Source organism: Caretta caretta, chromosome 19, assembly GCF_965140235.1.
Source record: "Caretta caretta isolate rCarCar2 chromosome 19, rCarCar1.hap1, whole genome shotgun sequence".
NCBI lineage: Eukaryota > Metazoa > Chordata > Testudines > Cheloniidae > Caretta > Caretta caretta.
In genome coordinates this window covers 6521314-6542605 of record NC_134224.1, presented here as the reverse complement: position 1 = coordinate 6542605, position 21292 = coordinate 6521314, and the positions used below count along the sequence as shown (strand labels likewise).

Below are 21292 nucleotides of genomic sequence, written 5' to 3'. Positions count from 1 at the left end.
TTGTGCCCTTGGTTATACAGTATGTTATTTTCTTACATACAGTGATAGTACTTTGCAATTATATAGCATGTTCCATTCACAGAATTTTGAGAGGATTAGTGATTTAATCCTCACATCACATTAAAGGATTAATGCTCCCATTTTATAGATGTGAATTGAGGTGCAGTGAAATGAATTGACTTGCCCAAATCATGAAGTCTGTGGCTGGTCCCAGACAGACTGTCAACTCTTTGGGGCAAGGACTGTCTGTTTGTTAGACGTATGTGCTGTGCCTAACAATGGGGTCCTGATCCCTAACTGGGGCCCCCAGGTAGTGCCATGATACAAACAATAAGGGCTGAGAATCAACCTAGCTCTCCAAGTTCTATGCCTTCATCAACAGACCCTTCTCCTATAACAGTAGGCAGTGTAAAATAGCATTAGGCAGATCTTTATTTTACAAATATATGGAGGCAGTAAAGAAACTAACTGCTAACAAAATATAAGATAATAATGGGATAATAGCGCTGGTTCTCAGAATGTCAGCCAGTGACTCCTACTTCAAGTCAGGTGTGTCAAACATCTAACCTACTTGCTGTGCTTAGCTGACACCCATGACAGATTTAGGTTGTTTATTTACTGTTCTGTTTCTAAGTTCTTAGCCATTTCTATGCTCTTATCCTGCTTTCATCCCATGGTATCCAAGAGCATTCCAGGGTTTAAAAGGAACACAGTTGACTAACATCTGTCCACTGTGGTTTCTCTCTTTGTCCTCCAGGGGTGAAATTACAGGAGTTTTGCTTGTTTGTTTTAATGTTATTTAGGGCTTGTCTAAACATGAAAGTTATTCCAGAAAAAGATAGGGAAAATATAAGAGCTGTTCCTGAATAACTCCCAAGAGAAGCCCTTAATAGCTGATGTTTATGGGTTATTGTTGGGGAAGGCAAAGTGGAAGAGGTGTGCTTTACATCTGGACTAGAAAATGGGGCGGTTAGTGGTGGTTTTTTAGATCTTGCAGTAACGAGTTTGACAGGCTAGGGTTGGCCTCTGAAAAAACCTACAGAATGCAAACTTTCACATGGAAAAAAGTGATAGCTCTTATGGTGGTGAAGAAATCATCCCAATGTTGCCCAATCTTACAGAGCCTGAAACAACCCTGCCCTCCCACCCCCACCCCGGTGTGGAGAAATGTGAGCTGCCTCTTTCATCCCAGTAGGGTGGTGACTGTTATGCTGCTGGATCTTTCTGCAAATTTCCCACTGCCATCAATGGGATATGTGCTGTGGATAAAGGATAATTTAACTTGGATTTCTTCATAGCCCTGGGCCACAAAACATAACTAAACATTTAATTCGTCCTAATGTCAGTTTGACAGCCCTACCCTGGTAGAAGTTTGGAGCTATGTGCTAGCTAAGTGTGACAACTGGAGAGATGGGGTTTATTCCCAGCTCTATCACTGACCTACTGTGTGACCCTGGACAAGTCACTTTCCCTCCCTGTGCCTCTGTTTCCCCTCAGCCCTTTGTCTGTCTTGCATAGAATGACTGTAAGCTTTGTTGAGCAGGGACCATCTTTTACTATGAGTCTGTACAACCTCTAGCACACGGGCCCTGCTTTCAGCTGAGATATGCAGATGCTACTATAATAATCATCATATACCCCACACAACTAATAAAAGTTGTCTGAACCAGCGGGACAGCAGCTACTCAGGGAACACTGGTCAGAATACACGGATTTATCTTTTAACCTTTAAATTCTGTGCTGTGGAACGGTGATCGCCAGCCTCCAAAAGTGGAGTCCTCTACCTGGGCAGTGGCAGGGCAAGCTTCCCTTTATCTTGCCAACATGCCTTGCCCATGACCTAGAGGGAACATTTCTTGCCAGAGTACAAGAATTACAAGCAGAGTGTGTCACTGCAGGGCTTATGGCTGTAGTCATATCCATCCCCACCCAGCAGTTTAACTGAAGCGTTTGATGGCGGTTTCCAAGTGCGTCAGTTGTTCAGTGCTGGCTGGCTTTGTGGAACAATTACGTTTACAGGGACTTGAAAGGCTTCCAAGGACAAGGACAAACTCAGGCTAGGTGAGTCACCAGGAATAGTGTGGTGATCTGACTTGACGACCCAGGGCTTGTCTACACTGACACTTTACAGCACTGCAACTTTCTCGCTCAGGGGTGTGAAAAAACATGCCCCCCACCCCCGAGCACTGCAAGTTTCAGTGCTGTAAAGCGCCAATATAAACCGTGCTCCCAGTGCTGGTAGCTACACCCCTCGTGGAGGTGGTTTTTTTAGAGCGCTGGGAAACCTCTTTTAGAGCGCTGGGCCTGGTATGTCACCTGCACACACAGCTTGAGTGTAAATGGAGGCTGAATTGCAGCACACCCCACACATGTGCACACTGCTGTGAGATTTAGCATTTGGGGTACCACAGATACCACTGGGTGCCAGTCAATAGGTCACCTAAGGGGCAGATGGTGTGCCAAGCCCACCACAGAAGTAGGTGGATCATCATTAGGGTTGTTGGGATTTGCTGCATGTAATGGGCGGGAAGGACTGAGTGGGTAATCTTGGCAATGTCACCTTCCTGCTAACAAAATTATACTCCCCCTTGGGCAACGCACAGCCCCCACCCCCAATTAATCTTGTCTCCCGGCTACAAACACCGAAGTGCCTCCCTATTAGGCCTCAACTTCTAGTCACACCCATCCCAGCTACCAATGCCAAGACAACCCCAACCAGCCCCCTCCAAGCTAACCCCAGGACACACCCAACCAGTCCCCCAGCTATAACACACTGAAAGCCCCCAACCAGCCCCCCCCCGGCTATAACCCCCTGAAACTGCCCAATCAGCCAACAGGCTGTAACCCCCTGAAACTCCCAACCAGCCCCCCCTCAGCTGTAACCCCCTGAAGCCGTCCAACCAGCCCCCCCCGGCTGTAACCCCCTGAAACCTTCAACCAGCCCCCCACCCAGCTGTAACCCCCTGAAAACGCCCAACCAGACCCCCCCCAGCTATAACCCCCTGAAACCCTCAACCATACCCCCAACTGTAACCCCCTGAAGCTGCCCAACCGCCTCCCCCAGGCTGTGACCCCCTGAAACCCTCAACCAGCCCCCCACCCAGCTGTAACCCCCTGAAAACGCCCAACCAGACCCCCCCCCAGCTATAACCCCCTGAAACCTTCAACCAGCTCCCCACCCAGCTGTAACCCCCTGAAGCCACCCAACCAACCCCCCCCCCCCAGCTATAACCCCCTGAAACCCTCAACCATACCCCCGGCTGTAACCCCCTGAAGCCACCCAACCAACCCCCCCCCAGCTATAACCCCCTGAAACCCTCAACCATACCCCCGGCTGTAACCCCCTGAAGCCGCCCAACCGCCCTCCCCCCCGGCTGTGACCCCCTGAAGCCGCCCAACCACCCCCCCGGCTGTAACCCCCTGAAACCCTCAACCAGCCCCCCCCGGGCTGTGACCCCCTGAAGCCACCCAACCACCCCCCCGGCTGTAACCCCCTGAAACCCTCAACCAGCCCCCCACCCAGCTGTAACCCCCTGAAGCCACCCAACCAACCCCCCCCCCGGCTGTAACCCCCTGAAACCTTCAACCAGCCCCCCCGGGCTGTGACCCCCTGAAGCCGCCCAACCACCCCCCCGGCTGTAACCCCCTGAAACCCTCAACCAGCCCCCCCGGGCTGTGACCCCCTGAAGCCGCCCAACCACCCCCCCGGCTATAACCCCCTGAAACCTTCAACCAGCCCCCCACCCAGCTGTAACCCCCTGAAGCCTCCCAACCAGCCCCCCAGCTCTAGCTCGCCAACCGACCCCCCCCCCGCGTTCCCAGAAAGCCCCGCCTTCCCCGGCTCACGCGCAGGGGGAGCGCCCCCGCCGGGCGTCACGTGCCGCAGGTGTGAACTCGGCCTCGGCGCGGGCCTCGCCTCAGCCACGTGATCGCCTTCCGCCTAACGGCCGCCCGGGCGCTCGTGCCCTGTCACGTGGCGCGTGCGCGGCACGGGCCCGAAGGCACCACCGGGGCGCGGGCGCGAGGCCCCGCCGGTGAGTGGGGGAAGGGAGAAGTGGGCGGGGCGCCGGGAGACCCCCCCACGGGGCTACGGGACCCTGCGTGGGGGCGGGGTCCTTGTGCCCTTCGCCCCGGGGGTCCGTCGGCCCCTCCCCTCGGGGTGTGGGGCGGGGTCCCTGTGCCCCTCCCTCCGGTCTGTGCCCCCCTCCCCTTGCCGGACTCCCCCAGGGTGTGGGGCTGAGGCCCTGTTAGTGCCCAAGGGAGGGATCCCTGTGCTATAATTGTCGCTCTGTAGATGTACAGCATCACTGTGGTGCCTGGGGCATGTTGTGTGTGCATGGGCGTGCGTGGGACCATGCCTGCCTGTGTGTGCATGAACACGTGCAGTCTCACGTGGGGGGTGTGGGGCACCCGTGGGCGGATAAGATTGAGCATGCGTGTGCAGACACACAGCATGAACCTGCACAGGCCATCAGAAGCACGACTGGGCGTGCAGGAGGGAGCGCTGGTGTGTATGAGGCTGCGCAAAACTGCATGGGGGTGTGGTGCACTTCAGAAAAAAAATAGACATCTTGTTATTTCTTTTATATAATCATGTGAAAGAATAATGTGGGGAAAAGGGCCCGGGAGGAAATTTGTACGGGAGGACTAAGGCCACATTTTCACAGTTACGTGGCTAACGTTAAGCATCTAAATCCACATTGAGCCACCTACACAAGTAGTCTGATTTTCAGAGGTTTGGGGATCCCACAGCTCCAATGGGGAACTCAAGTTAGAAAATTTAGTCTGTTGTGAAGGAGGAGAGCCTTGAGGAACCGTGAGTGTGTCAAAATGCACTACAGAACCTTTAGTGTGCAGTGGCCGGGTTCACATGGTGAGTTAGTGCATGGCAAGCTGCTGCACACAAACTCGCCATATAGACAAGTCTGAGATTTCAAGTACAGGGGACAATGTGGGAGAAATTAGCAGAAGTGATAGGAGATGTTGAGCTGGCAGAGGTTAAGGGGATAAGCTAAGGAACAGGAGAACTCGACAGAAAAAGTTATGTAGGAGCAGCTGTTAACTTTGAATGTGGCCATTGTACTTATGTTGTCCACAGAGAATAATGATTTTTTTACAAGTTACCATGATTCTGTTTTGTTTTTCAACAGTTGCTTCTGTAAGTGCTGTGGGGAACAAGTCTGTTCTGCAGGAGTTTTGAAAAGCATTTCTGTTGCAGTTACTTGAGGAATGAAGTGAAACCAGAAGTACCTCCATCCTGAAGAGAGTTAAACTGAAGAGAGCTGTGTGTCCATCAACTGATTCATCAGTTGGCAGCAAATAAATAAATAAATAAATAAATAAAAGAAGAGGAGGAGAGCCACAAACAGTCCATTAATCCTAATGGAGAACCAGAGGTTTCATGGTGAACACTCAAACTTTTGTCTGAATGTGGACATTGAAAACATGGAAACATCAAACACGGAAGCAGGTTCCCTTGGCACTGGGGACCCTGACAGAGACATAAATCCAGAAGAAGAAGTGTTTAAGAAAAGGGCTGTTGTGGCTGGTGAGGCTTTTGAAATTCCTAAAATAAATGGTGTCAACGATGATGATAACGATAAAGGAAGCAGAACTGTCCAAAGTGAAACATGCTTTGATATTGGTGATGATTTGGATGAAAATTGTATTAAAGGACTCAGTAGCACTCTACAAATCCCAGACCTTGAGGCACTGGGGCAAAATGAGAAGTCACATAGCATGAAAAGCAGTTTGAAAGTCCAAAGTCCAGAAGAATCAGTAACGTTACAGGGAGCGAGACTGACTGTTTTGAATGCTGTCAAAACAGAGTTTCATCTTAATAATGAAGGAACCAAATTGAAAGAATTGTTAAGTCAAATGGACTTTTCAGGAAATCTTTCAAACTCCTGGGACCAGGGAACTCACTCCAAGTTGCCCATCTTTCCTGATCTGAAAGAGGAGAAAGAGTTGTTCAGGTTACCGTGTGATTTTGCCATTTACCCTCTATGGCTCTTGAGAACATGAAGGAAAAAGGAGGACGTTCATTAACAGAAAAGTTTAGGATTCCCCCCACTGCAAAAACTTCCTTACCCACCCCAAACAGATCTCCCTTAAGCCGCTAAACTCTTATACAGCCCTCCAGACAAGCTCCCAACCAGCCCACACCAGTTGTGAAAACCCCTAACTAAACTCCCCTTCCATCTGCTAAATCCTACTGAATCTACCTGAGAGGCTGACTAGCCAAACTCCCCAGTTTCCAAAACCGTCACACACAGTAACAGACCCCCAACCAGTTTCTTCCAGTACTTGTCAGACCCCATTTCTGTGTCCCACTGTGCCAGATCTACAACTATCAAACCAGACCCCTTTGTAGATGATAGGCACAGAGCAGTTTATGGCACATGGAATCATAGTGAGCCCTTGGGGAAGAGGATTCCCTTTACAGGTCTCATGCAGGGTGTGAAGTTTACCTTGTTCCTGTCTAAAGTTCCTGCCTGTTCTGAGGCTCAGATGTGTCACAGGTTTGGGGGTGGTATGGAGCCAGAGTTGCTGTTCTTTTTGTCCTCTGAGCACCTGAAAGAGGCAGGTTGAACAGGGTCTGTGAAGTCTTATCTGCACTTCCTGTTATTTATAGCTGCCATTTGTAAGTGATGTGGGAACGAGGGAAAGAGATTTTATATAGTAGCATGAAGCTCTGTGATGAGCCTGTCTTTAAGAACATAAGAATGGCCATACTGGGTCAGACCCAGGGTGACCATACATTCAGTTTTGGCTGGAACAGTCCCTTTTTTAAGCCCTATCCTAGCCATCCCAACTTTTTTGGAAAAAGTGGGCATTTGTCCCATTTGCTCTTGCCATCTTGTTGAGTTTGCAAGAGCAAACAGGACAAATGCCCACTTTTGTCAAAAAAGTGAGATGTGGAAGAACAATGCCAGCCCCGTGGTCGGGGGGAGGCAGAGCTTGGGCGAGCGGTGATGCCAGCCCCAGCCTGGCATGGGGGGAGGAGTGGGGCAGGGCTCGGGCTAGCTGCTTGGGCCAGCACCGCAGGCGTGGGGTGTGGGGAGGGCTCGGGCTAGCCCCACACGATGTCCCGTTTTCCCTTGGGGAAATATGGTCACCCTAGTCAGACCAAAGGCCCGTCTAGCCCAGTATCCTGTCTTCTGATAGCGGCCAATGCCAAGTGCTTCAGAGGGAATGAACAGAACAGATAATCATCCAGTGATCCATCCCCCCGTCGTCCATTCCCGGTTTCTGGAAAACAGAGGCTAGGGACACCATGCCTACCCATCCTGGCTAATAGCCATTGATGGACCTGTCCTCCATGAATTTATCTGTTTCTTTTTTGAACCCTGTTATAGTCTTGGCCTTCACAACAACTCATTGGAGTGGAGTACTGTGTTGCCCTGGGGTCTTGTGACCACGGAATGGGGCAGGGCAGCAGAGCATAGGTGCCCTTTGAGGCCCCTCAATCTGATGAACTCTGAGGGGACTGCTGTGGAAAATGGGGCTCTGAGAGAAGGCCAGAGCAGGCCCAAGCCCATGGCTACTGAATTCCATGCTGGGGGCAACTGACTGTTTAATATTTCCTTTTTAAATGGTTAAACAATCAGGATGGGAAATAAAAATTATAATGAATAATTAATGGTAGTATTTATAAATCCAGTTAATTATTTATCATTATGAAGTGCTAGGTGCTCATTTAGAGCCATACACCACATCCCCATTTAATTTCCATTGATATGGCAGAGCTGTGTGCACCTGGAATCAGGTAGCATATGGCTCTTTAGATGGCAACAAGTCCAGTAATGCACTGCATGTTTTGTGAATATCAGCCAATAGGGGGACACTTTGTGTGTTTTGAGTGTCTCAGTACCTTAGGCCAATTCTGAACTAAAAAGTTAGTCTAACCCAGGTACGTTGCTCATGAGTATGAAAATCCACAACCCTGAGTGATGTTGTAAAGCTGACCTAGCCCCTTGTGTAGACAGCGCAAAGTCAACAGCAGAATTCTTCCATTGACCTAGCTACCACCTCTCGGGGAGGTGGGTTAACTACAGTGAGGAGAAAATCCCTCCTATCACTGGAGTGAATGTCTACACTGAAGCGCTATAGCATTGCTAGTGAAGACCTAGCCTTAGAAATGGATGTTCCCTCTTTTCACGTGTTTCTGCTGACCCTGTAAAACTCATGTCAAAGTTGTCGCACTGTCACAGGACTTCCACTACATCGTTTCATGGCAGCAATACAACCAGTATGCTTTTTAACCTGCTGAGATTAAACGTGGGACACAGTATGAGATACAGACCCAAAATGGGGGATAATACAAATAGTATAAGAACCAAGAAACCATGTGGTATTAATTTCTTTAGCATAGACAACCTCCATTTTATTATGCAACAGTTCTGATATCAGTAATTTACAGTTTTGAAAGAGATATCATAAGGTCTTTGTGGGATGGAGGCAAATTTGGGTCTAAACAAGGAATGTCTCTTCAAATGAGGGTCAGTGGAGAGAGATGGTAATCAGGCTTGAAAACTGGCCTGGCTACTTAAGATTCTTAATGTCTGACTCTGCAAGGTGCTAGAGCATTTTCAGTCCCACTAAAGTTAGATGAGAAGTCTTGTAGATCCTATAGTAACTCGGGAACTTCCACCACCCCTTTAAGATACAATTATGATGAGGGTTGGACAGTGTCTCTTTAACTGTTAACTTTGATTGTAACACTGGTATTCCTGAGTTGCCCTCACAAAATGAAAGCATTATTTTCTTGTTTCACCTCACAGCTTTCACCTCCCAGCTTGCAATGAGCAAGTTACAGGCAAGAGAGTGGGAGAAACACATGCCAGTGACCGTGTTTCAAATGAAGAGCAGAGTGAACAGTCCGCAATTACTCTGAATGTGGTTAACCAGTACAAGGTGTCGTCAGAAAGTGAAGTCAGAGTATCTGGAGAGGGTTCATCTTACAGCAGAAGCCCTTATGTCAGAGAAATAAAAGCAAAGGAAACAGATTTTAGACAAAAGCTGATTGTGTCTGGTGGGCCTTCTGAAAGTCCTAAGCAAAATTGTGACAATGACAAGACGGGAAGCAGAACAATTCTAATTAAACCCTGTTCTGTAATCTTGAAAGACCTCAGGGACGAGTTAAAAGAAAAATGTGAAGATTCTTTAATAAGCGTAGATATTGAAACAGAGTCACTAAAAATGCAAAATGAGAGGCAGGCCAGTTTTTCTGACCTTCTGGAAGTTCCTTTACATGATGTTTTAGATAACAACGATGTTAAAAACCAAAATAAAATCATAAAAATCCAAAACATTAAGGCACTGTTGGAAAATGAGAAATTGAACAACACAGAAAAGAAAGAGATCAAAAGTCCTGAAGAAGTAGTCACTTCAAGAGGACCAAATAGTATGGATACAAAGATTCACCATAACTCTGAAGAAACCCATGGAGAAGGGTCATTTATTCAAATGGACTCTCCAGATCTTTCAGATATGATTGAGGAGGGCATTTTCTCTAGGCTGTCTCTTGTGGAAAAAGAGTATAAGAGTTCTGCCCTAAATCTCTCTAATGTGGAAGAGGAAGGCTCAAGGGCAAAGAGGTTACAGTCAGATTCTTGCGCTCTGTCCAACATGACTCCCGAGGTACAGAAGAAAAAAAATAGAGAGGTAATAACACCTGTTCCAAAGTTTAGGAAACTCTGGAACAATCCAGTTAAGCAATTAGAAAGGGAAGAAATATCTTATCGCTATTTAGTGATGAATCCAAATAGAAAAGGATTTAATTCTAGACTTTCAAGAAGACTTTTTACCAGTAATATTAGTCAGTCCAGCAGGATTATTCTGGCACCTGGGAACACTATGCCGACTGAGGATCTTCAAGGAATTCCAGTAGAAGGTACCTCCACATATTTGTCAGTCAGCAAGACAGAAAATGTGTTTGGTGAAGGAAAGTCCCATAATAGATCTCTCCTGCCTGATGAGAGTGATAGTAGTGAACACATACACATCACAATCTGTGAACCCAGCTGCATTTCACCACCTGTTGTGGAAAAGTTTGAGGCTAATCAGAAGGGTGAGCTTCTTAGTGCAATGAAGAATCACGTGCCCAGAGTGGAAAGTTTGGTTCAGTATTTCTTAGACGAATCAGCTGAAGAAGTTTCCCAGGGACAGTTCAATGTGGAAGAACAGAAATCCTTAAACCAAGGAAACTTCAAATCCAATAATGAAAGAGATGATAGTTCTTGGTTTCTGATGGAAATTGCAGAGGACTTAGATAATGTAGATGTTACGAATGTCCCTGATGGGCAAAATAAGGCTGTGCAAGAGGAGACTAGAGGAGAGGATTTGAATCCTAGTAAGGTCACCTTGCAGTCACAAAGCATGGAGGTTCCAGTGTCAGAGAGACACAAGGCAGAAAGTCATTCTCGCTCTGATGACATAAACAAAATCAAGCACAATGGTATTAAAAAAAGCACAGCTCTTTGTTGTCTTGAATCAGACAGAGATGGACAAATTAGTTGTGTAGAAAAAAAAGTGGCTCTGGATTCAGCTAAAGAAACCTGTCTCACAGGGGTATGTACAAATACTGGTTTTAGGGATCAGGATCATGAATATATGCATAAAAGAGAGCAAATTTCAGACTTGGCTTTAATTTAGGGTATGTCTTCACTGCAGAATTAGCCTGAATGACTGGCCCCCAGGTTGGCTTAGCCTGGGTCTGAACAGCCATACTGCAAAGCCAGACCCAAGTTACTGTGTCCTCGCTGGTTCTGCATGTGTGTTGCCAGGACTTCTGGGGCCATCCCATGCAGGGCCGACTCCAGGCACCAGCTTTCCAAGCAGGTGCTTGGGGTGGCATTTAAAGTGGGGCGGCAGTCCGTGTCCCGCAGCGGCAATTCAGCGGCAGCAATTCGGCAGCGACTGCTTGGGGCAGCAAAATTGGTAGAGCCGCCCCTGATCCCATGATTCTTTGTGCTGCAGTAAGATGAGCCACTCTATGTGAATGGGAAGAGGGGTTCCTAGGGGCAACATCTGGGTAAGAGCCTGGGCTAACAGCAGTGAAAACCTATCCACCCTGGGACATCCTGCAAAGACCACGTGTCCTACTCTGTAATCCTGCATCATGATTGGAGCAGCTTTTTGCTCTGCTCTAGTTGAAGTATTGTGTGCTGGGACCTGAAGTCTGTATAGCTGCATCAGTTACAATAAAGATGAAGGTAACCATGCTGTAGAACTCCAGAGGTCATGACTGGCTTACAGGCCTCAGTAGAAAATTTTCTCCAGGAAACAATACCAACACTAAAGAAAGAGGTGATCTGCATCCTTTGCTGATGGTAATTTCAAAGTCTAAATAGGCACTTCGAAATGTTAATATTATTGAAGTATGTCAATTTAAAACCAGTCACTCAGCTAGAGTCAAGATATTTAAAAATATGGGTCCAAATTCACCTGTTACGTTACTCCATTTATATCAGGGGAATTACACCAAGGATGCATTTGTTGTTTCTCACATTTATGCAGGGACCTGCTAAAATGGTTGAGACAGGCGCTGCTGTCGTCCTTAGCTGGTGTTACAGGAAGTGGTGTTAGTGATTCAGTGGGTGGCACTGTTCTTGCTGAATCAATACAGGACCAATGCACCAGCATAGATAGGGGTAGTTTGGCTGGTGAAGGTGCCATCCTTTGATTGAGATACAAAATTAGTGTCCTGACTACTTGTGTTCTTAAGATATATATGGAAAGAATAGGTCTGTTAGCCCTGGTGTTTTCATATTCCAGTTAGGATAATTATATTTTGACTTCCTAAAATTTCCTCGGCAGTTTCATTTGGCTATAGTCTTCTTATTTTCTTATGTTAGACTGTTGTCCTGTGCCTAGGTAGACAGCTGCTGTGGTCCACCCCAGGAGGTGATGGCATTTATGTGGCAGTTGATTTGAATCCTCTGTATATAGCTTGTATAGATCTTTAGGCTGAAATGTAAGGTATTTTTATGATATTCTCACTGCTTGTTTTTCTGGGGTGGACTCTGCCTGAATATTCTCCAAAGCAGATCTTTCTCAGATGGAATAAGATGGGGATTTTCATTCTTGTAATTCTTCCTGTTTATTTTCCAAGTGGTTGCAATTACAGCATGATTCTTTTATCTCGTCTATGGACACCTGGCTCTTTTGTTTGATTGCTGTTATCAAGCTGCTCAGCATAGCTTTACGTGCACCATACTTCCATTGAAATCATCGGTCTTTTACAGACCAGAGTCAGGGAAAACTTATTCCAGAATTGACCTTGGGTCTTCTGTTTTCCTGCATTGTGCATATTCTGTGTGCTCATATTAATACAAATAATAAACGATAATATATTACTACGATAGATCTTCAGAGTTTCACATATGTTACACCATCATTTTCAAGCTGCAGAATAAGTTGAAAAGTGTTTCATTGTGTAAAGCTTGTGATGAAAAGTTAATCTGGTGAATTATGTGTTTATTTGGTGAAAGGAGAATTTGGCCCCAAGTACGTAGTGGTCCTGACAATATTCCTCTAAATTAAAACCCCCCTGCAATGTTTAACCGTTTCCTACACAGTTTTCTCATGTTCTTAGAAGTGACTCATAAAACCTGATGCTCTGCATTTCTGATGTTCAGCTTGAGGGCCTAATCATACAAAGTGCTGAACATCTCCTTGGGAGGTGCTGAATCCCCTCAACGCTCGTTGATGATGTGGCTCAGCACCTCATAGGACGGTCCTCAGGATGCTGCAGAATTAGTTCCTGAGAGTTCTTGTCAACACTAGAATTTTTTACCTTGACTTCACTGATTGTTGGTTAACATGTTTGTAAAAGCTAGGCTGGACACTTCCTAAATATTTGTTCCAGGATACAAACGTTTGTGGTGTACTCTAGGCTGTGCCCTAGGGCAGTGTTTCTCAACTACTGATCTGTGGACTGGCGCTGGTCCCTGAGGTCTCCCTGACACAGTTTAGGAAGGCAGCAAGCCAGTCCCAGGTATGAAAAAGGTTGAGAAACACTACCCTAGGGTGCAGGTAGTTACTGGAAATTCAAAAAACATCCCTAACATAGGTCTGGTCTATACTTAAGACTTAAGTCAACATAGCTACGCTGCTCAGGGGTGTGAAAAATCTGTAGCTGTGCCAGCCTAACCTCAGTGTCGATGCAGCCAGGTTGACTGATGCTTGGGGCGGTGGAGTTTCTACAGCAATGGAAAAATCCCTTCTGTCGCTGTAGTCTGTGTCTGCGCTATGGGGTTAGAGCGGCATAGCCACGGTGCTGTAGCTCTGCTGTTTTAGCTCGTGTAGTGTAGACGTGGCCTTGGTGCAGTGCAAGCAGAAAATGCTGCTTTGAGACCGCTTGCGCGGCCAGTCTGCAAATGTTATCGTAGCTTCAGCAGGATCAGAGACAGCTTCATGGCACTTTGCACCAGTCTGGGGGGGAATGAACTTCATTCAGGGTTTGGATTAATAAAAAGTCTGATAAGAAGTCTTGCCTCCCCAAAACAACCCATTCCTATAGCAGCCAGTGTGACATGCCAGTGTACAGGGATAAGTGTGCAAGCACCAACATGAATGGGACTATTTCAGTGTGCGTGGTAGGATTAAATAGGGGTCTGGCAAGGTTAAGAAGTTATAAGCAAGGGGCATGTTTATGGCTCTCAGTCATGGTGGGACATGTTCGGGGGTTAGCAGAGGAAAGAGGTCCAGGGAATACTAATTTAGATTAAAGGCAGAAATGCTCTCCTGGAGCAAGACAAAGGTGATTGGGCCAACAGTGTAGCAGTAGATTGGTTCTTCCTACCCCAGTAGGTGTCAGTGCGCTTGAAATACAGTGGGTTCCATATTGTTGAAAAACTGCACACAGCTTTGATGAAACGTTTTATACTGTAATGGCACATATAGAAAAAAATGACACCTCAATCTCGTTGCTGAAAGATAAATCTTAGTGAACCGGTTTCAGGATTGCTTTTGCTATAATCTAGAATATCCTTTACTACCCACAGCACCTCTCATCTGAGCTGGGCTGTGTGATTTTATGTCTAGAGTTGTATCCTGAAATATTATTTAAGTATTCAGCAAGAGATTGGTTTATAGGATGAAACAACTAACAACAAATTAGAGTATATTAAAATACCGATTATAATCTCTCTGTTCTCTTTCTGTCCAAGGAGGAAGAGGGCCCTTTGGTTCATCAGTCACATGGTGTGCAAATTGTGTATTACGTATGTTTTATGTTTTCCTTTCTTCTGTTGTTTTTTTCTCCTTTGTGTTATGTTCCTCAGGCATAGAAGACAATGGTGAAGAGTGAATCTTTAGGCCTAGTTTCAAATGGGAATTTGGACTTCCCAGATTCTTCTTTGTCCCCCATTGTCCTCAGGTTGCCGTTCCATAGCCATCACCTTAGCTTGGTGGATGCAGTTGGGAATGAATAGAAATCACCAGCAGGCAATCTGTGGGAGGTGAATCCCTCTACCTTCCCCTTTTGAAGATGAGGGGAATAGTGGAATGAGGGGAATAGTTCTTCTCAATCTGCAGAAACTTTTGCTGATCAGTCGAGGAATAAATAGATACAGCAGCAACTAACCCGTTGTTCCCACTTCTCTTGTTTATGCTGCTATTGGGTTAGTCAATGGTCATTTCTTGCTTCGGCAGGATTAAGGAAGACCTGATCAAGAGTGTATCTGTGGGGAAATAGAACAATGCAACTTCATCTGGGCAAAGGATAGGGCAGTTTTCTTTCCTGCATTGCAATTCTCTATCCAGTGATCTAAGTGTGTAGAAAGTATCAGGAGAGGATATGAGTGTGGGGAAGGGAAGACAGTGTAGACTAGTTAGCATTGCTCATTTCCTTTGTTCGGTTGGGTTAAAAAGGTGCCCTTCAACTGGCTTAGTACCTAGCTGTGTGTGAACTATACTGATGTTTGGGAGACTTGTTGCTTACACCCTTGCACTGTCAGGAGCTGGGAGTGTTGTGGATGCATCATGCTCAGGTCCTGAAGAGATCAAGGTATTCTTTCTGTTCAACAACGACCACTCTGGCCAGTTCAAAAGCTGCTTTGTCAGGGAATCCTGTCCAACACTTGTTGGCTAAAAGGATAGTGACAATCCAGGAATATGTCAATGTTGAAAAACTGGATGGATGCCTTGAGGTTCCAGAAGGAACGTAGAGGTCCTATTGTGGCAGAAGGAAGGTTCTCTCAAGGACTTATTTTACAGCTATTTTTTCTGTTTTAAAATGTTTTGCTTTCTCCTCCAGAAAATGTCTGGGCCAGTAGTTGGACTCCTTGGAGTCCCCAGCAAGGCCTGTAAGCCAAGGAGACTGCAGAGACTGGTAGAATTGGAGGATTCTTCAGATGATGAGACATGTGTTTGTTGCCAGCCCCCTAAGGTATTTTACCTCACTCCCCCTTCCCTCCCCCCCCCGAAAAAGTAGCCCAATGAAATGGAGAGCAGCAATTAGGCAAGATTGTGATTTTTTTAGAAGGAAACTTGAACGTGAAGTATAGATGGCAAAAGGAATCATAGTAGATTAGTGTTGGAAGAGACCTCAGGAGGTCATCTAGTCCAACCCCTTGCTCAAAGCAGGACCAGCCTCAACTAAATTGACCCAGCCAGGGCTTTGAATTCCGACCAGGTTGTTAGTGACCAGAAGTCATTAATTTCCTGAGTGTTTATTGGCTTGTGTGGCAAAAGTTGATGGTAATTATCCATTTCCTAGCAGACAGAAGTCCACATGACAAAAATTGACACCACATTGGTACCCTTGCAGATAATCTCAGGAGACAAAGAGTCGGGAGTCAATTTGTAATCTCCAGTATGTGCTAGGAAAAAGTCTTTCCAGAGAGGAATAGCAGTAGTTAATTTTCTCGTGCATAAGCAGCCTCTTGCCAAAGAGTCACTAGGGAGAGCAGGTGGTCACTTCCCTCCCCCCCCAGTGAGAGACTGATGTTGGGAAGCCACTGTTGAAGTGAGGATGAAGGAAAGAGACTGATTATCAGTTAAGATTGGCTGAACAAGAAGCTGGACTGAGTGGACTTGTAGCCTCTGAAGTTTTACGTTGTTTTGGTTTTGAGTGCAGTTATGTAACAACAACAAAAATTTACATTTGTAATTTGCACTTTCACAACAAAGAGATTGCACTACAGTACTTGTATGAGGTGAACTGAAAAATGCTATTTCTTTTGTTTATCATTTTACAGTGCAAATATTTGTAATAAAAAATAATATACACTTTGATTTCAGTTACAACACAGAATACAATATATATGAAAATGTAGAAAAACATCCAAAATATTTAATACATTTCAATTGGTATTCTGTTGTTTAACAGTGCAATTAAAACTGCAATTTATTGCGATAAATTTTTTTAAATCGCGATTCATTTTTTTTGAGTTAATCGTGTGAATTAACTGTGATTAATCAACAGCCCTAATTTAAACTATGATGCATGAGGTTTATTCCCCTAGCCAAATTCTTTTGTTGCATTAACTGTTATAACCCTGGGTATTTTTATTATCCATACAAACATCTAGTCTCCTCTTCAATCTTACTAATTTCTTGATCTCAACAGTATCCAGTGGCAATGAGTCCACAGTCTAATTACATGCTGAGTGAAAAAGTGTGCCTAAGGGCTAGCGATTTGTGCCCTGAGTTATTATATGGGACACCTGGGCAGTTCCCAGCCCCTGCTGCTCTCAGTGTTGGGCCACCAATGTGCCTAGATTCTGAAGGGAGAGAAGCCTCGTACTGTTTAGCAGTTGTTCCTCTAGCCTAAAGACTAGTGATCACAATTCAGTGAAGTAACAATGGAGTAGGAAAATTGGATAGATCCTTGTGGTTGCAACAGGGGCGTGGAGGACTAGGAAATGGAGAATGTTTCTGTTACTTCAATTTAAAGCGGACACTCTGTTTTGAAAATGTCTTTATCACTGGCAATGTTTTCCTCCTTCAGAAAATGTCTAGGCCAGTCCTGGGAGTCTCCAGCAGCAAGGCTTGTAAGCCATGTAAGATGCGGAGAGTGGAGGAATTGGAGGATTTATCAGATGACGTATATGCTGATTTCCAGGTTACTCAGGTATTTCATCTCTCCATGTGCCATCCTGACATAACACAGTGGAGAAGAAAATGTGGAGCAGCAAGAAGGGTGGGATTACTGTGCTTTTCAAGAGGGAAATTTAAAATAAAGCATGGGTAGAGGACTGGTAATGGGCTATAGGCCTTTTACAGCAAGATCATGAGTCTGAATCTGCCCTAGTAAACCAAAACTGTTACCACTTCTTGGATGTTCAGTGGGCTGTGTGAAATGAGGTGATTTTGGTCCAGTTTCTGGTGGACTGTGGAATTTCCCCTAATTGCAGCCTCAGGAGCAGATGGACAAGGGAGGAGATGATTTTACATTGACTCTCGGGTCTTGTTGCCAGGGAACCCAACTGAATTGCTACACGTGCAATCGCAGGTCTGCTTGAACTGGTCTTGATAGTGGACAGGTGTCTATAAAATGAGGATATTAGTCCACTGATCAGATATTTGAAAGGTATTAATGGGAAGTAGAAATTATTTTCAGTAGCAGAGAAGCAGTAAAACAAGCAGTAATAGCCTGAAACTAAACACAAGCTCTCAAGATATTATAAGCAAAGGTCTGAGCAGTGTAAGACTTGAAAGCAGTAACTAATTCCATTCCCAAAGCTATCTGCAGGTGGGTATTTAGTATATGGTGTCACTGAATTTTGTGCTAGCAAGGTTGGTTGTCTGCATGAGTTCTTCCATATTCCATTCTCTTTTCATCCAATTTTTCCTCCCTCTTCCTTTAATCTTTATTATGATTGATGCACCACCAGGAAATTAAAGACAGCGATTACCATCCAACACTATATAAAAAAGAAATGAAGCAGCTCCTGAAACCATATGCAGCACATGTGCTTTGGCAAAAGCCTTTGAACTCACGTAAGTTGTTAAACACTGAAACCAAGGACAGGTGGCCTAGAAACGGAGTCATCTTATTCTCACTATTGTTAGCTGTGTATGTTCATGTTCTTCATTGTATTATGTGCTGTGTCAGATCACCCTAAGCTTTCTGCAGTGGAAATTTGCCTAGAGGAGTTTCTTTCATATGACAGTTCCCTCTTCACAAGGACAGCTGATGCAGAAAGGATCTAGTGGTGTAACCTCTCTTATGGAGGCAAGGTAATACAGATGGTGAAGCATTAGCTTTTCTCAGGGGTTGAATTGGGCCAGTTTATGGCATCTTGACTCACCATTACTTTTTCTTGGAAGCTGGCCTTCACAAAATTCAAGTAATTAAGAAAGTAATTAAGTCTCTAGCCCTTGTGGTTGAAAAGTGAACCTTTAGAATGTGAACTGAATGTAAATCAATTCAGTGGTATCGTTCTATGAGTGTACAGACATCACGAAACAATAGATCTGAGAGATGAGAACTGCCCCTAATCTTCTCAAGGAGGTATTGAACCTGAAGCATTATAATGATATTCTAAATGTCAAGATTCTTGACTAGTTCACATTGATCAGCACATCCAAGAAATAAGAGGGCAGATCAGTTTATTAAGATCTGCGCAATCTACATATGGGCATTATACTGGGACAGAACTCGGGTTATGGATGGAGTTTGGAAGAGTACCACACTTTATTTGGTTCCAGTTCAGCCCTTGTCTTTTCCCTCCTAGGGATTTAAATCCTGGTGTAGGCCAAGTGAAAATGAATTTGGTGGGCATTTGTTCACAGCCCTTAGCTTCTAAACAGTTCGGCATGATACAGTCTATGCTAAAAAGATGCCTAGTATTTGAACAGCAGATCTTATTACAGGTCATGGCTAAGGTGCATCAACCAAAGTTATATAGAGAAACTTGCAAAGCCCATGCTCACATGGTGACTGGCTTTGCTGGTACAGTGACTCCCAGACTGAGACTTGTGTCTAGAGCTGTTATGTAACTACTGCAGCTAACACACTGGTATGTTGTTCAAGCAGCCTTCTGCCCCTTCAGTCCTGCTACCCCTCTAAGTTAAGGGGAATCTGTTAGCAGTGTTCCTGGGGAAGGAACTTCAAGAGGAATTAAAACACCGCCTCCTGAAGGGCAAGATCTTTATAGTGTGAACTGATCACTCTACTTCTAGCAGTATGGTAATGCTGAGAAAGGTCATCAAATGTTATGAAACTGTTCAAGTGGCATTATGCACGAAAAATGACTGTCAGGTCACCCTGAGGGCTTTTCTTCTCAGTCTCACAGTTCCAAAGCAAATGTGCTCAGTTTACAAGTTAAGAGATGATTTTTCTAATGGATGGACTCTCAACTTAGAGTCTGAAAACCAGCTGGGTTCCTTCTGCCTCTCAGTTTCCCTCCAATATTAAAGATTCTGCAATCAAAATTGATCGTGTTGATGATACTCGAGGTGGCCGAGAACCCAGCTTGCTCTCCAGCTGCATGGGCTGTTTAGAGGAAATGTGAATAAAAATGGGTTTGGGGTCTAGTTGTGCAGCCCTTACTCACAATGAGAAGTACTCAGGCCAGAAGTCCCACTGAGCTCGGTGTGACTACTGGGTTATAAGGACTATGCAAAGTGAGTGGGATTTGCAGAACCAGGCCCTTTGTGAATAAAGGCAGCAGACTTGACTCAGACACTTGCTGTCTTATCAGCATGCAGCATAAAAATAAAGTTGTTCCCTTTGTTGGATCTTCAGTAGGAAAGCAGTTACCACAGGGAGATATGGTGTCCCTGTAATGTCCCACCTTTGTTGGTAGCATTTCTGCCATTAGCAGGAAGGACCTTGCTTTTACACTGACTGATGTGTAGGTGATCATTGTTTTATTTATAAATATGGCCCAGGCAGCAGATGAGCATCAGTGTTGTCCTAGCACACACAGCCTTGGCTCGCTATAAATAGATTAGACCTTAATCCTAAAAAGATAAAGCCGTGCTGCTACTTGGTCAGATTAAATAATGTCGTGGAGGATTTTCCAATGTATACAAAGGACAGAACGAAGCAGGGAAGATGTAACTTAATTCCAGTGGCCAAAGCTTTGCAGTAATCTGTCAATTCAGTTGTCACGCAAATAGGGTAAATTCTTCACTCCAGACACATGGCCTTCACCCCTTGCATTTTGATTTGTTAGTGTATTTATGACACACAAAGTATTGTGGCAGTGCAGAATATTTCTAACAGTGCAAAGGTACCCTATTACAAGATATATTTGATGCTGGGTTTAATAAGTTACAAAAATCTGCCCCGGTTGTAGTGATTTGTATGATAAGTAGATTGGCTTTTCTTAAAGGGCTGGAGGAATATTAAAGGGTCTGAATTCAGCTGTAAATCCATTCTATGTTTTGGCACAACCCTCTTTGAACTAAATGGGTGTAATGTGGGAATTCCTTTTTGGATGGAATTGTAGTTTAGCATCATTATAATTTAGGAATGTGAATGTTTTCTGCCTCTCACCAAGCCCTCTTCTCCTTTGAGTGAAAGTCATTAGTTTAAACAGTAAACCAAATTAACCACTTCACCTCTGGTACCTGTGCCTTTACTTGCCAGACATATCAAGAGAAAAATATCTCCAGGGCAGTGGTTCTCAACCTGTTTACCATTGTTGGCTGCATCCAATATTACCTGTATGGCCCTGTGGATGTCACATGGGCTGCAGCTGTGTGCTGATTGGGCTGCAAGTGGCCAACGGGCCGCAGGTTGAGAACCACTGCTCCGGGTAACCCCATTCTGTTCTGATTTTAATATCTCATCAGTAGGCTTTGGAAGCCAAGATGCAGGAGTGGAGTTGGGCTATGGAAGCCAAGATGCAAGAAGTGAAACAGTTAAAACAATAATTTAGTATAAATAGCAATTAGAAGAAAAATTAACAAGTAATATGGTTTAATTATACAAGTGATGATGCTAAATCCTTTTATGTTTGTGGAAAATGCATATACTAAATAGCTTTCATACTCAATGCCAAAATATCTTCTTACATTAGATTATGTGCTGCTAGCTAGAAGGCAGTATTGTTTGCATTGGCATTATTTAGCAATTTGAAATTCAGAGCCACCACATTCATGGAAGTGGTTTCAGACAAAAACCTGGAATTCTGCCATTGTGTTCGATAGATACAATTTAAAAAAAAAAAGAATTGGACTTTTTATTGGCTGCTGAAATTCAAAAAATTGCTTCACAAATCTGTCAAAACAAATGCTTAACCCCCTACTCTCCACCCAAAGGGGGTTCAGCATTAATCTTTATGGATTCTCCTGTCTGAGATTTTAGGACTTCTCTTTTGTTTTAAGATTA

At 44.9% G+C, this 21292-nt stretch overlaps 2 long non-coding RNA genes across 2 annotated transcripts; both read left to right on the top strand.

The window, feature by feature from the left end:
- The first annotated feature begins 3959 nt into the window (after nt 1-3959).
- LOC142069581 (uncharacterized) lies at nt 3960-14228 on the top strand. Its single transcript, XR_012665491.1, has 4 exons — nt 3960-4034; nt 5151-5975; nt 8784-10572; nt 14175-14228. It is a non-coding gene; the product is annotated as an uncharacterized LOC142069581 (long non-coding RNA).
- A 1040-nt stretch (nt 14229-15268) lies between these two features.
- Nucleotides 15269-17943, top strand: LOC142069567 (uncharacterized). Its single transcript, XR_012665466.1, has 3 exons — nt 15269-15394; nt 16958-17080; nt 17844-17943. It is a non-coding gene; the product is annotated as an uncharacterized LOC142069567 (long non-coding RNA).
- Nucleotides 17944-21292: the final 3349 nt, after the last annotated feature.